Below are 19,176 nucleotides of genomic sequence, written 5' to 3' on the forward strand. Positions count from 1 at the left end.
AATGTTTTTTCTAGCCAGTTAAATCCTGAGCATTTTCTCTGTAAAAACTCAGCACTATATATAATCTATATATATATAAGCACTGGAATCCAGTTCATCATCATTCTAATTCAATGTTTCATACTGTTCTTTTGTGACGAAAAAGAAAAAAAGAACACATACATGCCCCCTCACCCCCTCTAAAAGGCATGTGATGGTGATTGAGAGAAAATACAATGTGTGAAAGAGTGCACTGAAGGGCTGTTTGTTGGTGTGAAATGATCTGCACGTAAACCCTCACTGTTGAAATTCTATTCTGTAAAATCGAGCTGTGTCAAAGAACAGAGCGCTTTCATTGTGATCAGAAACACAAAACATCAGTCTTTAATAAAGATTATATTCATCATCATCCAGTTCACGATACAAGAGAAACAATATTTGTGCATTTGAAGAAAACTGAAGAAACCGATGCCTTTGTGCTGGACGCTGTGGGACTTTGACATGTTTTTAAGATGTGAAATGAGGTGGCTTGTTAGCAGTGAAAGTTTTTGGGCAGTGTCCTTTACATCGGCACCTTCACATTTACCAAACAGCAAAAGGAAGTTCAGAGGAAGCCGAACACGGTGTGATTCAAGTTTCTGTGCAAGTTGCATGCATAGTCAAAGTAAAACGTGAAAGTCCTTCAAGAGACAGTGATCTCATTATGAAGTAAACGCAGCACGTGCTGGATGGCGATGGTGGTACCAGGTGAAATGTCTAGAGTACATGCATAGAAGACAGCGGAAACATCAGAAAAGCCGTGAAGTGTAGACTGTAATGTAGAAAAATAAAAAGAAAGGGTGTTGGCCCCTGAAGAACTGAGAACTTACCCATGCTGTCTCCTGAGGAAGAATGAGGTGTTGGAGAGAGTGAGGCCGAAGACAATCCCACTGGTGGGGACGGAAACGCCCAGTTTTTAATATAATGATTTAGGAAAGTTTAATTATAATGGTATTCGAAAAGTTGTAAATTCAAAGATAATGGTGTAAAAGAAGAACCTAAAAGGACCAAAAAAGAAAATGGGTGGGATTGTCTTGGCAAAGAACCAGTGACGTGTTACATTGGAGAGATAAGGGAAATGTATATAAAGGCTGGATAAAACAAGTGCTGCTTTATTAACATGGGGAGAGTCAGTACAATCACAAAACACGAAGCAAACTAAACATGGTTAACAAAACGTGACGTGAGCATGGAAAGCCAAGACATAACAGCGCCTGGACATGAAACAAACCAGCCTCCGGCAGCCATTCATGTACCCTTGCAGGTCGTCTAGCACACAGACCACGCTGATGTAAACGGTTTGGAATGGTCTGACGTGACACTTGGGTTCCTCTCACCTCCCTTAAATGTGCCTGGAGTTGAGTGGCATTCATCATCCGGTTCCGCAGGGCACTGTTCACAATGAAGCGGTCATCAACGTGGGATGTGGCCAAAGGACGTCCACTTCTATGCCTTTCTGTGACTCTTCCAGTCTCTCTGTATCTCTGTCCCAACCTGCTGATGACACTCTGTGACACTCTAAGCTCAGTGGCCACTTCCCTCTGAGAACATCCTGTTTGAAGCCTCACAATGGTGAGGTACTGTTGATCAGTTGTTAGGTGTGGTCTTGGTCTCATGATGTCAAAATGTGAACAGTATGATGAAGAGGACTGTTTAAATACCAATTCTAATGGAACCAGAAAATGTATTGGTGGATTCATGGATCAAACACCAGTTGTGAATTTTGCCGTTAAGCACCTTGTTAGAGAACAGCAAGTTCTGCAAAAAGTACTGAAACACTGAACAGTTGGACATGTGCATTCAAAAGTGTAGAGAAGGTCAAATGAAGTTCACCTGGAAAGGTTATAGTGCATTTTAGGTGCATTCTGAAATTTCACCTGGCAGCCCAATATCCTTAACTTTTTGTGAGTAGTGTATATAGGTCAAAACATCAGGGTAAATGGGAAACAGGTGACAAAGCAGGAAGACAGAACAATAGGAGGGGCGTGGCACAAAACACATGGGGAATACAAACAACAAAGCAGGCACCTCTGTTGGTCTGGCTGGGAACTGTCCTAGTGGTTCCTGACAGTGTGGTTCCTCTTAAGTGGAGCAGGTTCAAGGCAACCATGTTTAATCTGAGTCTGTGTGTGTGTGTGTGTGTGTGTGTGTGAGAGAGAGAGAGAGATTCAGGGTGAGTGTGAAGATGGGCTGCTGTGTATGGAGTTGGGTGAGAGACTCCGGCTGCAGCTGTTGAGAGGATTCACACTGCTGTTCTCCAAACCCTCTGAGTTCTCCAGCATTTCCTGAATAAGTGGAGGAGTGGAGCCAAGGATCTCCATCTTCAGGTGATCACTCTCTCAGCTCCCAGTAAATGGCAGAGAATGGCAGTAACAACACGCAGAAAGGCGTACACTCGTGCTATAGCTGGCCACCCCAATTCTGAAGGGAAATAAAGTGCAAAGCTGTACTAATGTTTGTTACTTTATATTTTCTATTTAGATCAAATTGCCTTTTATCTATATTTAAGCAATTTAATTGAACTTATTTGTGAATTTTTCCTTTTTTTCTCTCTCTCCCTTATCTCCCTACGTACCATTTCTTTCTTCTTTCCCTCTCTTTGGAGTAGCAATAACAGTCCAAAGAAAGTAACTTTTTATAATACATTGCTAATGTGTGTGTGTGTATATGTGTATATATATATATATATATATATATATATATATATATATATATATATATATACAGAGAACGCGTCTCCACTGCTCTAGAGTCCAGTGGCGGCGTGCTTTACACCACTGCATCCGACGCTTTGTATTGCACTTGGTGATGTATGGCTTGGATGCAGCTGCTCGGCCATGGAAACCCATTCCATGAAGCTCTCTGCGCACTGTTCTTGAGCTAATCTGAAGGCCACATGAAGTTTGGAGGTCTGTAGCGATTGACTCTGCAGAAAGTTGGTGACCTCTTTGCACTATGCACCTCAGCATCCGCTGACCCCGCTCCGTCAGTTTACGTGGCCTACCACTTCGTGGCTGAGTTGCTGTCGTTCCCAAACACTTCCACGTTCTTATAATACAGCTGACAGTTGACTGTGGAATATTTAGGAGCGAGGAAATTTCACGACTGGATTTGTTGCACAGGTGGCATCCTATCACAGTTCCACGCTGGAATTCACTGAGCTCCTGAGAGCGACCCATTCTTTCACAAATGTTTGTAAAAACAGTCTGCATGCCTAGGTGCTTGATTTTATACACCTGTGGCCATGGAAGTGATTGGAACACCTGATCCTGATTATTTGGATGGGTGAGCCAATACTTTTGGCAATATAGTGTGTATATATATATATATATATATATATATATATATATATATATATATATATATATATATATATATATATATATACAGTATATGCATATCCGATAACTATTGGATTTTCATAATTTATCATGTCTTTCATTTCTACTAGGTTAGTTTTTATTCTTCCTATTTTTCTCTAATATTTTTTCTGTATCCCTAGATTTTTCATGTCCACTCATTGTTTTCATAAACATCTTCGTTATCTGACTCAGTCTCCACTTGAGGAGACTCGTGTGTTTTTGGCACCTACAAATTGATCATGAAACAATTTACAGATCACTTTTCTAAACTAAAATGAATTATCCAAGTAAGAAATAAACCCATCTGTCTTCTGCTGTTTTACAAAAAATAATCAACAATGATGATTACATCATAAATTTTCTTTAGCATTTTTTTTGCCATAAATTTGGTAATGAATTAATATTTTATGAATTACAAAAATAAAATATGCTTTTTTCCCCACTCATAATTACTTCTGACAGTGGAGACTTATTCCAGAAATACTAAAGAAAGTTGCCCTTGCATAAACTTTCACCTTGTCACCAATGCCACATTTATGTGGACTTCTATAATGTAGAAGTCTCTGTTTAGGTTGTTGCTATAGAAAAATTATTATTTTTTGATGTCAGCTGTAGAAAATCACCCAGATTTAAGAATTCAACAGCCCTGTGGAGTACAAAATAATTATCCTGGTGCAATATTCAAATGGAGGTTTTTTTTAAAAAAAAAATATGTTAGAAACATTTATAGTTTTGACAACTCACGCTGTGAATCATTCTTCTCGTCCCTCTGAAATTTCCGTCTTTTCTGTTTCTTCATGAAACAAATACTGATTGGAACTAAGATGAGAAGCAGTCCTGCTGTCACTCCAATACCAATGTAGGGAGCCAGAGATGCTGAAAAATAAATCATCATCATCAAGTTTTTGAAATACTAAACTGCAGAACTTAAAAAATAGACCTAATCTTTTGATATACCTTTCACAGTGACTAAAAGGGGTTCGGTGGGAGTGGAGGTAAAGGTACATGAAGACACTAACTTCATAAGTACATCTGTAGTTTCCCTGATGATCAAAATCTGCTTCAGGATAAAGGAAGACGGCTGAGTGGTTAACAGCTGACTGAGTTCTGGTGATGTTGGATCCACTGAACCCCAAGTGGAAGAAACCTCCTTGATACTGAGGTTCAGTGGAGCAGATGATGGAGAAGCCATAGCCCTTGATCATTTCTCGTCCTTCAGGCCCATAGTGGGACCATCCATCAGCAGCACTGAAGGAGATCTTGGGCTGCTGCAAGTTCACTATAAAACAACAGGCATGATTTGTCAATAATATTAAATATAAAAAGACAATAAACATAAATCTTACTGAAAATTAAGTATCTTACAAAAGTTGACTGCAAGTAGAACTGTGAATTCTGTGTGGTATTGGTAGTAAATGTCCAGAAAATGTCACTTACCCACAGTAATGGTAATAGAGTTGCTCCTGGATGATGTGGAGTTACTTTCCCTGTAGGAGTAGTCACAGGTGTACTGACCCTGATGTGATTCATCTACAGTCAGAGTAAATGTTGTCTCTGCAGTTTGATTCTTTATTAATGTCCCAGTTTTATAGAAACTGAAGTCTACAGAGATGCATGTTGGACTGGGTGTGGTACATGTGAACTGAAGAACTTCTCCAGGTGAGACCACAGAGTTTGGGGAGATCCGAGTCAGTGTGGGACTCTGCATGTCTTAAAAAAATGTTTCATAATATTGTAAATGTATTCACTTTAAACAGGGTATTGATACAAATAAACAACCACAACTTACTTGAACACACGACACCTGCATCTGCATCATGTCCACAGTTCTCTACTCCAAATCCCCTGTGTAAACACTGATCTATGTAGCTCTCAGTTCCTTTACACTGAACATCATCCAGCCAGGTTGGTTCATTTCCCTGACCAAAGTGGGAATTACGAGGAGCTCTGATGGCTTTACCACATCCAAGCTGTCTACACACCACCTCTGCATCCTTTAAGTCCCAGAGATGATCACATACTGTTCCCCCCACTGGGCTCTGTGCTGGATCTCCACTCGACCACAATAGTTACTCGGACCATTCACCAACCTGACTGAAACTGAGTTAATACATTAAAAAACAAAAGACTTTAACTAATGACTTATTTTTGTTTGTACCAGTTAGCCTGAAATATAAAAAGAAAAAAATATTAGAAACAAACTTAGCTGTTCAGTCTGGTAAATAATCAATTTAAATATCCTAACTAAATTCAATACATAGTCTCAGCTGAACAATCAAATATGTTCTATGTATCTTTATTGAAAAAATCTAATGTGGCTCTTTCATGCAAGTTTTACACTTTTTTTTTCCACTGAATGATAAAAGTGAGGGCAAAATATTTAAGACTGATAAGTGATGTAATAATGGCAGTTTGTCTCAGTGATAAATTATTTTGTACAAACATGTACATGCACAGGGAGACATGCATAACCTAGACTAGCCTTACATCAGTGAGCCTTAAACAACTCTGACCCTGTCACTGGTTCACCAATTGTCCTTCTTGGACCAATTTGGTGGGTACTAAGCACAGCATACAGGGAACACACCACAAAGCCTGCTGTTTTTGGAGATCCAGTGGTCTAGCCATCACAATTGGCCACAAATGGCTTTTATCAATGTAACTCAGCTCCTTATGCTTGCCTGCTTTTCCTACATCACCTTTGAGAGCTGACTGTTCTAATATATCCCACCACTCGACTGGTCCTAATGTAACAAGATAATAAATGTTATTCATTTCACATGTCAGTGGTTTTAATGTTTTGGCTAATAAATCAAATTAAAAGGATGTTCCACATCATTAAATGTTACTATAAATAGATTAATTAATGTGACTTTCTTTAACCAATCAAAGAAAAAAAAATTGTTAGCAAATAGTAGCTTTTTTCATCAGGCTATATGGGCATAACTTATACACCAGCCACACCAGCCTTATTGCACAAATGTTCTACGTATTTTTATTCTTTCTTATTAGATTGTTTATCTATTTTATTTTTTAAATCTTTTACATTTTTATTCTGCAGCTTTCTGTACCTGAGCAAGTAACACCAGCATCTTCACCATGGCTGCAGTTGTGTGATCCAAATCCTCTATGAGAGCACTGTGTGATGGTGCTTTCACTTCCAGAACACTGAACATCATCCAGCCATATTGGGCCACTTCCCTGACCAAAGTGGGCACTCTGATGAGCGGTGACAGCTTTACCACATCCAAGCTGTCTACACACCACCTCTGCATCATTCAGGTCCCAGATATCATCACACACTGTTCCCCACTGGTCATCATGCAGGATCTCCACTCTACCAGAGCAGGGGTGACTGACACCAATGAGACGCATGTTAGTGCCATCTAACACAAACATCAGAAAGCCTGTTCATATTAATTAATCATAGTTAAGCTCCTTACTATATAGCAATATTATAGAATTTGACCTCATATTAATCTATTTATCTAATTTCTAATCCTTTCTCAAAAAAGATTTCAGAACATTCACATAATGAATATTAACATATTTTGCATTAGCTCATAAAATGTAACTAAAATTAACCTCCTCTCTATTAGTAATGTACTATAAAAATGTATATTCTATGGACTGTTATTGCCACAACAAAGAGATGAATGTTATATATAGTCATTAGAACAACTTCACTATTTTCCCTACAACCTTATCAATTAGTGAAAACAACTAGTCAGCATGACAGAACTGAACAAGTATACCACACTACACCACAATGGCTGATAATATTTGTGTTACAAACCATCACAGACAACACAATACTCACAAACCATCACAGACAACACAATACTCACAAACCATCAGAGACAACACAATACCCACAAACCATCACAGACAACACAATACTCACAAACCATCACAGACAACACAATACTCACAAACCATCAGAGACAACACAATACTCACAAACCATCAGAGACAACACAATACTCACAAACCATCACAGACAACACAATACTCACAAACCATCAGAGACAACACAATACCCACAAACCATCAGAGACAACACAATACTCACAAACCATCACAGACAACACAATACTCACAAACCATCAGAGACAACACAATACCCACAAACCATCACAGACAACACAATACTCACAAACCATCAGAGACAACACAATACTCACAAACCATCAGAGACAACACAATACTCACAAACCATCACAGACAACACAATACTCACAAACCATCAGAGACAACACAATACCCACAAACCATCACAGACAACACAATACTCACAAACCATCAGAGACAACACAATACCCACAAACCATCACAGACAACACAATACTCACAAACCATCACAGACAACACAATACTCACAAACCATCACAGACAACACAATACTCACAAACCATCACAGACAACACAATACTCACAAACCATCACAGACAACACAATACTCACAAACCATCACAGACAACACAATACTCACAAACCATCACAGACAACACAATACTCACAAACCATCACAGACAACACAATACTCACAAACCATCACAGACAACACAATACTCACAAACCATCAGAGACAACACAATACTCACAAACCATCACAGACAACACAATACTCACAAACCATCACAGACAACACAATACTCACAAACCATCAGAGACAACACAATACTCACAAACCATCACAGACAACACAATACTCACAAACCATCAGAGACAACACAATACCCACAAACCATCAGAGACAACACAATACTCACAAACCATCACAGACAACACAATACTCACAAACCATCACAGACAACACAATACTCACAAACCATCAGAGACAACACAATACTCACAAACCATCAGAGACAACACAATACTCACAAACCATCAGAGACAACACAATACCCACAAACCATCAGAGACAACACAATACTCACAAACCATCACAGACAACACAATACTCACAAACCATCACAGACAACACAATACTCACAAACCATCACAGACAACACAATACTCACAAACCATCACAGACAACACAATACTCACAAACCATCACAGACAACACAATACTCACAAACCATCACAGACAACACAATACTCACAAACCATCACAGACAACACAATACTCACAAACCATCACAGACAACACAATACTCACAAACCATCACAGACAACACAATACTCACAAACCATCAGAGACAACACAATACCCACAAACCATCAGAGACAACACAATACTCACAAACCATCACAGACAACACAATACTCACAAACCATCAGAGACAACACAATACTCACAAACCATCAGAGACAACACAATACTCACAAACCATCAGAGACAACACAATACCCACAAACCATCAGAGACAACACAATACTCACAAACCATCACAGACAACACAATACCCACAAACCATCAGAGACAACACAATACTCACAAACCATCACAGACAACACAATACTCACAAACCATCAGAGACAACACAATACTCACAAACCATCAGAGACAACACAATACTCACAAACCATCACAGACAACACAATACTCACAAACCATCAGAGACAACACAATACTCACAAACCATCACAGACAACACAATACCCACAAACCATCACAGACAACACAATACTCACAAACCATCACAGACAACACAATACTCACAAACCATCAGAGACAACACAATACTCACAAACCATCAGAGACAACACAATACTCACAAACCATCACAGACAACACAATACTCACAAACCATCAGAGACAACACAATACTCACAAACCATCACAGACAACACAATACTCACAAACCATCAGAGACAACACAATACTCACAAACCATCAGAGACAACACAATACTCACAAACCATCAGAGACAACACAATACTCACAAACCATCACAGACAACACAATACTCACAAACCATCAGAGACAACACAATACTCACAAACCATCAGAGACAACACAATACTCACAAACCATCACAGACAACACAATACTCACAAACCATCAGAGACAACACAATACTCACAAACCATCACAGACAACACAATACTCACAAACCATCAGAGACAACACAATACTCACAAACCATCACAGACAACACAATACTCACAAACCATCAGAGACAACACAATACCCACAAACCATCACAGACAACACAATACCCACAAACCATCACAGACAACACAATACTCACAAACCATCACAGACAACACAATACTCACAAACCATCACAGACAACACAATACTCACAAACCATCAGAGACAACACAATACTCACAAACCATCAGAGACAACACAATACTCACAAACCATCACAGACAACACAATACTCACAAACCATCAGAGACAACACAATACCCACAAACCATCACAGACAACACAATACTCACAAACCATCAGAGACAACACAATACTCACAAACCATCACAGACAACACAATACTCACAAACCATCACAGACAACACAATACTCACAAACCATCAGAGACAACACAATACTCACAAACCATCACAGACAACACAATACTCACAAACCATCACAGACAACACAATACTCACAAACCATCACAGACAACACAATACTCACAAACCATCACAGACAACACAATACTCACAAACCATCACAGACAACACAATACTCACAAACCATCACAGACAACACAATACTCACAAACCATCACAGACAACACAATACTCACAAACCATCACAGACAACACAATACTCACAAACCATCACAGACAACACAATACTCACAAACCATCACAGACAACACAATACTCACAAACCATCAGAGACAACACAATACTCACAAACCATCACAGACAACACAATACTCACAAACCATCACAGACAACACAATACTCACAAACCATCAGAGACAACACAATACTCACAAACCATCACAGACAACACAATACTCACAAACCATCAGAGACAACACAATACCCACAAACCATCAGAGACAACACAATACTCACAAACCATCACAGACAACACAATACTCACAAACCATCACAGACAACACAATACTCACAAACCATCAGAGACAACACAATACTCACAAACCATCACAGACAACACAATACTCACAAACCATCACAGACAACACAATACTCACAAACCATCACAGACAACACAATACTCACAAACCATCACAGACAACACAATACTCACAAACCATCACAGACAACACAATACTCACAAACCATCAGAGACAACACAATACTCACAAACCATCACAGACAACACAATACTCACAAACCATCACAGACAACACAATACTCACAAACCATCAGAGACAACACAATACCCACAAACCATCAGAGACAACACAATACTCACAAACCATCACAGACAACACAATACTCACAAACCATCAGAGACAACACAATACTCACAAACCATCAGAGACAACACAATACTCACAAACCATCAGAGACAACACAATACCCACAAACCATCAGAGACAACACAATACTCACAAACCATCACAGACAACACAATACCCACAAACCATCAGAGACAACACAATACTCACAAACCATCACAGACAACACAATACTCACAAACCATCAGAGACAACACAATACTCACAAACCATCAGAGACAACACAATACTCACAAACCATCACAGACAACACAATACTCACAAACCATCAGAGACAACACAATACTCACAAACCATCACAGACAACACAATACCCACAAACCATCACAGACAACACAATACTCACAAACCATCACAGACAACACAATACTCACAAACCATCAGAGACAACACAATACTCACAAACCATCAGAGACAACACAATACTCACAAACCATCACAGACAACACAATACTCACAAACCATCAGAGACAACACAATACTCACAAACCATCACAGACAACACAATACTCACAAACCATCAGAGACAACACAATACTCACAAACCATCAGAGACAACACAATACTCACAAACCATCAGAGACAACACAATACTCACAAACCATCACAGACAACACAATACTCACAAACCATCAGAGACAACACAATACTCACAAACCATCAGAGACAACACAATACTCACAAACCATCACAGACAACACAATACTCACAAACCATCAGAGACAACACAATACTCACAAACCATCACAGACAACACAATACTCACAAACCATCAGAGACAACACAATACCCACAAACCATCACAGACAACACAATACCCACAAACCATCACAGACAACACAATACTCACAAACCATCACAGACAACACAATACTCACAAACCATCAGAGACAACACAATACTCACAAACCATCACAGACAACACAATACTCACAAACCATCACAGACAACACAATACTCACAAACCATCAGAGACAACACAATACTCACAAACCATCACAGACAACACAATACTCACAAACCATCACAGACAACACAATACCCACAAACCATCACAGACAACACAATACTCACAAACCATCAGAGACAACACAATACTCACAAACCATCAGAGACAACACAATACTCACAAACCATCACAGACAACACAATACTCACAAACCATCAGAGACAACACAATACTCACAAACCATCACAGACAACACAATACTCACAAACCATCACAGACAACACAATACTCACAAACCATCAGAGACAACACAATACTCACAAACCATCACAGACAACACAATACTCACAAACCATCACAGACAACACAATACTCACAAACCATCAGAGACAACACAATACCCACAAACCATCAGAGACAACACAATACTCACAAACCATCACAGACAACACAATACTCACAAACCATCACAGACAACACAATACTCACAAACCATCAGAGACAACACAATACTCACAAACCATCACAGACAACACAATACTCACAAACCATCACAGACAACACAATACTCACAAACCATCACAGACAACACAATACTCACAAACCATCACAGACAACACAATACTCACAAACCATCACAGACAACACAATACTCACAAACCATCACAGACAACACAATACTCACAAACCATCACAGACAACACAATACTCACAAACCATCACAGACAACACAATACTCACAAACCATCAGAGACAACACAATACCCACAAACCATCAGAGACAACACAATACTCACAAACCATCACAGACAACACAATACTCACAAACCATCAGAGACAACACAATACTCACAAACCATCAGAGACAACACAATACTCACAAACCATCAGAGACAACACAATACCCACAAACCATCAGAGACAACACAATACTCACAAACCATCACAGACAACACAATACCCACAAACCATCAGAGACAACACAATACTCACAAACCATCACAGACAACACAATACTCACAAACCATCAGAGACAACACAATACTCACAAACCATCAGAGACAACACAATACTCACAAACCATCACAGACAACACAATACTCACAAACCATCAGAGACAACACAATACTCACAAACCATCACAGACAACACAATACCCACAAACCATCACAGACAACACAATACTCACAAACCATCACAGACAACACAATACTCACAAACCATCAGAGACAACACAATACTCACAAACCATCAGAGACAACACAATACTCACAAACCATCACAGACAACACAATACTCACAAACCATCACAGACAACACAATACTCACAAACCATCAGAGACAACACAATACTCACAAACCATCAGAGACAACACAATACTCACAAACCATCAGAGACAACACAATACTCACAAACCATCACAGACAACACAATACTCACAAACCATCAGAGACAACACAATACTCACAAACCATCAGAGACAACACAATACTCACAAACCATCACAGACAACACAATACTCACAAACCATCAGAGACAACACAATACTCACAAACCATCACAGACAACACAATACTCACAAACCATCAGAGACAACACAATACTCACAAACCATCACAGACAACACAATACTCACAAACCATCAGAGACAACACAATACCCACAAACCATCACAGACAACACAATACCCACAAACCATCACAGACAACACAATACTCACAAACCATCACAGACAACACAATACTCACAAACCATCACAGACAACACAATACTCACAAACCATCAGAGACAACACAATACTCACAAACCATCAGAGACAACACAATACTCACAAACCATCACAGACAACACAATACTCACAAACCATCAGAGACAACACAATACCCACAAACCATCACAGACAACACAATACTCACAAACCATCAGAGACAACACAATACTCACAAACCATCACAGACAACACAATACTCACAAACCATCACAGACAACACAATACTCACAAACCATCAGAGACAACACAATACTCACAAACCATCACAGACAACACAATACTCACAAACCATCACAGACAACACAATACTCACAAACCATCACAGACAACACAATACTCACAAACCATCACAGACAACACAATACTCACAAACCATCACAGACAACACAATACTCACAAACCATCACAGACAACACAATACTCACAAACCATCACAGACAACACAATACTCACAAACCATCACAGACAACACAATACTCACAAACCATCACAGACAACACAATACTCACAAACCATCACAGACAACACAATACTCACAAACCATCACAGACAACACAATACTCACAAACCATCAGAGACAACACAATACTCACAAACCATCACAGACAACACAATACTCACAAACCATCACAGACAACACAATACTCACAAACCATCAGAGACAACACAATACTCACAAACCATCACAGACAACACAATACTCACAAACCATCAGAGACAACACAATACCCACAAACCATCAGAGACAACACAATACTCACAAACCATCACAGACAACACAATACTCACAAACCATCACAGACAACACAATACTCACAAACCATCAGAGACAACACAATACTCACAAACCATCACAGACAACACAATACTCACAAACCATCACAGACAACACAATACTCACAAACCATCACAGACAACACAATACTCACAAACCATCACAGACAACACAATACTCACAAACCATCACAGACAACACAATACTCACAAACCATCAGAGACAACACAATACTCACAAACCATCACAGACAACACAATACTCACAAACCATCACAGACAACACAATACTCACAAACCATCAGAGACAACACAATACCCACAAACCATCAGAGACAACACAATACTCACAAACCATCACAGACAACACAATACTCACAAACCATCAGAGACAACACAATACTCACAAACCATCAGAGACAACACAATACTCACAAACCATCAGAGACAACACAATACCCACAAACCATCAGAGACAACACAATACTCACAAACCATCACAGACAACACAATACCCACAAACCATCAGAGACAACACAATACTCACAAACCATCACAGACAACACAATACTCACAAACCATCAGAGACAACACAATACTCACAAACCATCAGAGACAACACAATACTCACAAACCATCACAGACAACACAATACTCACAAACCATCAGAGACAACACAATACTCACAAACCATCACAGACAACACAATACCCACAAACCATCACAGACAACACAATACTCACAAACCATCACAGACAACACAATACTCACAAACCATCAGAGACAACACAATACTCACAAAACATCAGAGACAACACAATACTCACAAACCATCACAGACAACACAATACTCACAAACCATCAGAGACAACACAATACTCACAAACCATCACAGACAACACAATACTCACAAACCATCAGAGACAACACAATACTCACAAACCATCAGAGACAACACAATACTCACAAACCATCAGAGACAACACAATACTCACAAACCATCACAGACAACACAATACTCACAAACCATCAGAGACAACACAATACTCACAAACCATCACAGACAACACAATACTCACAAACCATCAGAGACAACACAATACCCACAAACCATCACAGACAACACAATACCCACAAACCATCAGAGACAACACAATACCCACAAACCATCACAGACAACACAATACTCACAAACCATCACAGACAACACAATACTCACAAACCATCACAGACAACACAATACTCACAAACCATCACAGACAACACAATACTCACAAACCATCAGAGACAACACAATACTCACAAACCATCACAGACAACACAATACTCACAAACCATCACAGACAACACAATACCCACAAACCATCACAGACAACACAATACTCACAAACCATCAGAGACAACACAATACTCACAAACCATCAGAGACAACACAATACTCACAAACCATCAGAGATGGTTTCAGAGTAGTATCAGCAATGTTCCAGTGTTGACCAGTTCCTTTTGTGAAACTCAGAAACGATAAAACTAAGAGCTTAACCATGACAACACTAACAACACTTCTAATGCGTGCAAAGAACTTCACACGTCTACATTGCTTAAAGCAAGGCTTCAGAAACTGAGCTTGTGAGTGTAACATTGAAAAAAATATAACTAACAAACTGACCTTCAACCTTTATGCCATAACTTGACAGATTTTCTACTTCACTTCCTGTGTACTTCATATTCTTGTCATCCTGTGCACTTATGTTGTATGTTTAGTTTCTAAAGAATGCACCTTGTAGTGTCGTTTAGCTCTGTGTGTGTCCACATCACCTGTACTTTGTTTTTGTTCTGTGTAGCACCTCTGGTCTAGGAGGAACATTATTTCACTTCAATTCAAATCAATTCAATTCAATTTTATTTGTATAGCGCTTTTAACAAAGAGCATTGTCTCAAGGCAGCTGAGAAACCACATAAGAAAACAACAAACATATGAACAGACAAACAGACAGACAGTCCTGGATGGTATCCCAAGTGAGCAAGACTGAGGTGACTGAGGCGACTGTGGCAAGGAAAAACTCCCTTAGATGGTAAGAGGAAGAAACCTTGAGAGGAACCAGACTCAAAAGGGAACCCATCCTCATTTGGGTGACAATTGTGTGATGTAGATACAGCATGTGTATAGTGTTATGTAAATCAATAAGGAGGTTGTTGTTCATGGTGCTGCTTGAATATCCCAATCCTCACAAGCAGAACCCGGCTGGAGCCGGTCCATCTCCGGATGCCACTGGAGCCGGCACAGTCTCTGTATGCCTCGGGATGGGTAGAAGAAGGGAAAGAATGGAACAGCATTAGCGTAGCTGCTGTTCATAATATTAGCAGTACTAGCTGAATGTGCATTTAATCAGATGTACTGGAGTGCAAAGTTATGGGAAGTGTTAGATGTATGCCTGGCTAAAGAGATAAGTCTTTAGTCTACATTTAAACTGGGAGACTGTGTCTGAGCCCCGAACACTGTCAGGAAGACTATTCCAAAGTTTTGGAGCTAAATACGAAAACGCTCTTCCCCCTTTTGTGGACTTTGATATTCTGGGAACTACTAGAAGTCCGGAATTTTGTGATCTTAAAGAGCATGGTGGATTGTAACGTGTTAGAAGACTGGAGAGATAGGTGGGAGCTAAACCAATTAGAGCCTTGTATGTGAGTAGAGCTAGTTTATAGTCAATTCTAAACTTAACAGGTAGCCAGTGCAGGGATGATAATATTGGGGTTATATGATCAAATTTTCTTGATCTGGTAAGAACTCTGGCGGCTGCATTCTGGACTAACTGTAGCTTGTTTACTGAAGATGCAGGACAAACACCTAGTAATGTATTACAATAGTCCAGTCTGGAGGTCATGAATGCATGAACTAGTTTTTCTGCATCAGATACAGATAAAATGTTCCTAAGCTTGGCAATATTTCTAAGATGGAAGAAGGCTGTTTTTGTGATATTGTAAATATGGTTTTCAAAGGATAGGTTGCTGTCTAATATTACACCCAGGTCTTTCACTGTTGAGCTAGTGGTAACAGTGCATCCTTCTAGGTGCAAGCTGAATTGTGAGAGCTTCTGTGTACTAGTTTTTGGGCCAATAAGTAATATCTCCGTTTTGTCAGAATTTAATAATAGGAAATTATTGGTCATCCAATCTCTAATATCTTTAACACACTCAGTTAATCTAGACCAATTAGATATTTCATCTGGTTTGATGAGATATATAACTGGGTATCATCGGCATAACAATGGAATCTAATCCCATGCCTTCTAATGATATCACCCAATGGAAGCATGTATACTGAGAAAAGCAGAGGTCCTAAAACTGACCTTTGTGGGACCCCGTATTTCACTGGTACTACACTGGATAGTTCTCCATTTAAATCTACAAAGTGGTATGGATCAGACAGGTAGGATCTAAACCATTTTAATACCTGTCCCTGCATACCTGTGTGATTTTGTAAGCGATCTATGAGAATGTTATGATCTATAGTGTTGAATGCAGCACTAAGATCAAGCAGGACTAAAATGGAGATGCAGCAACTTCACTCTGTACTGCATCAGCTATATGTGATTGAAGTGACAATAAAGCTTCTTTGACTTTGAAGAGAGATCTCAACTGAACTCACTATCCACTGCAAGGTTTTGCAATTCCCAAACCAGACAGTGATGTAGCTGCTCAGAATGCTCTCGACGATCCCTCTGTAAACCGTGGTCTGGATGGCGGGAGGGAGATGGGCTTTCCTCAGACTCCCTCAGGTGCTGTTCGTTGGTAACGCTGGCTATATAGCCAAAACGAACTTCGGTTCTCTGCTGTTTTCTTCACTTACAGAGAGTCTGCGAGAAGGATGACACTCATGAAAAGCTGAGTTCACGCTACTGCCGACCCCGCAACACTATGCTGCCACCACTGGCACTTACCTTCCCAACAGTGCCCGCCAACACTACTTCCCCTAGACCAGCCTTGTCTGCTGAGCCTGCCTGTCAAGGTCACTGACTCCACTGACCCCCGGCCCAACACTTCACCCAGCACAGCACTAAATTACATGTCTTTTGCTCACTTTCCTTTCACTTATCTCGTTCTCTTTCCTTCCCTCACCAGCGTCTTTCTTTCTCTTGAAGTTGATAAAAAAAAATGCAGGCTGTCTGTTAGTAAGAATCTTCACAGTTTAACTCAGCAAACTCCTCACTCCTGAGCTGTCATGTCAGCTCTGGAATTGGTGTCTGACCAAAGTACCTGGAGCACAATTACAGAAAGTGTGGTGTGGAATGGGGGCCATCAGCCTGTGGCACTTCTCAGGTGTAATGGAAACCCAAGTTACTTTGATAGCAGCCTTCAGCTCATATTTATTGCGGCGTCTGGTGTCTCTCATCTTCCTCTTGATAATACCCCATAGATTCTCTATAGGTTTGAGGTCAGTTGAGTTTGCAGGCCAGTCAAGCACAGTAATACCAGTTCCTGGTCAGCAAACCAGTTCCAAGTAGTTTTGGTACTGTGGGCAGGGGCCAAGTCCTGGTGAAAAAAGGAAATCAGCATCTCCATAAAGCTTGTCAGCAGATGGAAGCATTTAGTGCTCTAAAATCTCTTGGTAAATGGCTGCATTGCCCTTCCAGTCAACTTTCTATGAATATGCAGCCAGCCCTTTCACCACTGATCTTTGGTAGCTTACCATCATTATGGATGGTGTCAATGAATGTCTTCTGGGCAACCATCAATTCAGCGGACTTCTCCATGATTGTGGTAGTGTGTACTGAACCTGACTGGGAGATTCATGGTATTTATACTGCATAAAAAATTATTTGCTCAAAGTGGAAATATAATATTCCAATGTTTTGAGATATCCTTTTTAAATGTTTTTGAGCTATAGTCCACAATTATTAAAATTTAGA

The 19,176-nt window shown here is 39.8% G+C and overlaps 1 pseudogene; it reads right to left on the reverse strand.

The window, feature by feature from the left end:
- Positions 1 to 661: 661 nt before the first annotated feature.
- On the reverse strand, positions 662 to 18,659 carry LOC131369877 (scavenger receptor cysteine-rich domain-containing group B protein-like; annotated as a pseudogene).
- Positions 18,660 to 19,176: the final 517 nt, after the last annotated feature.

The sequence above is a fragment of the Hemibagrus wyckioides genome, linkage group LG02 (genome assembly GCF_019097595.1).
Source record: "Hemibagrus wyckioides isolate EC202008001 linkage group LG02, SWU_Hwy_1.0, whole genome shotgun sequence".
NCBI classification, from domain to species: domain Eukaryota; kingdom Metazoa; phylum Chordata; class Actinopteri; order Siluriformes; family Bagridae; genus Hemibagrus; species Hemibagrus wyckioides.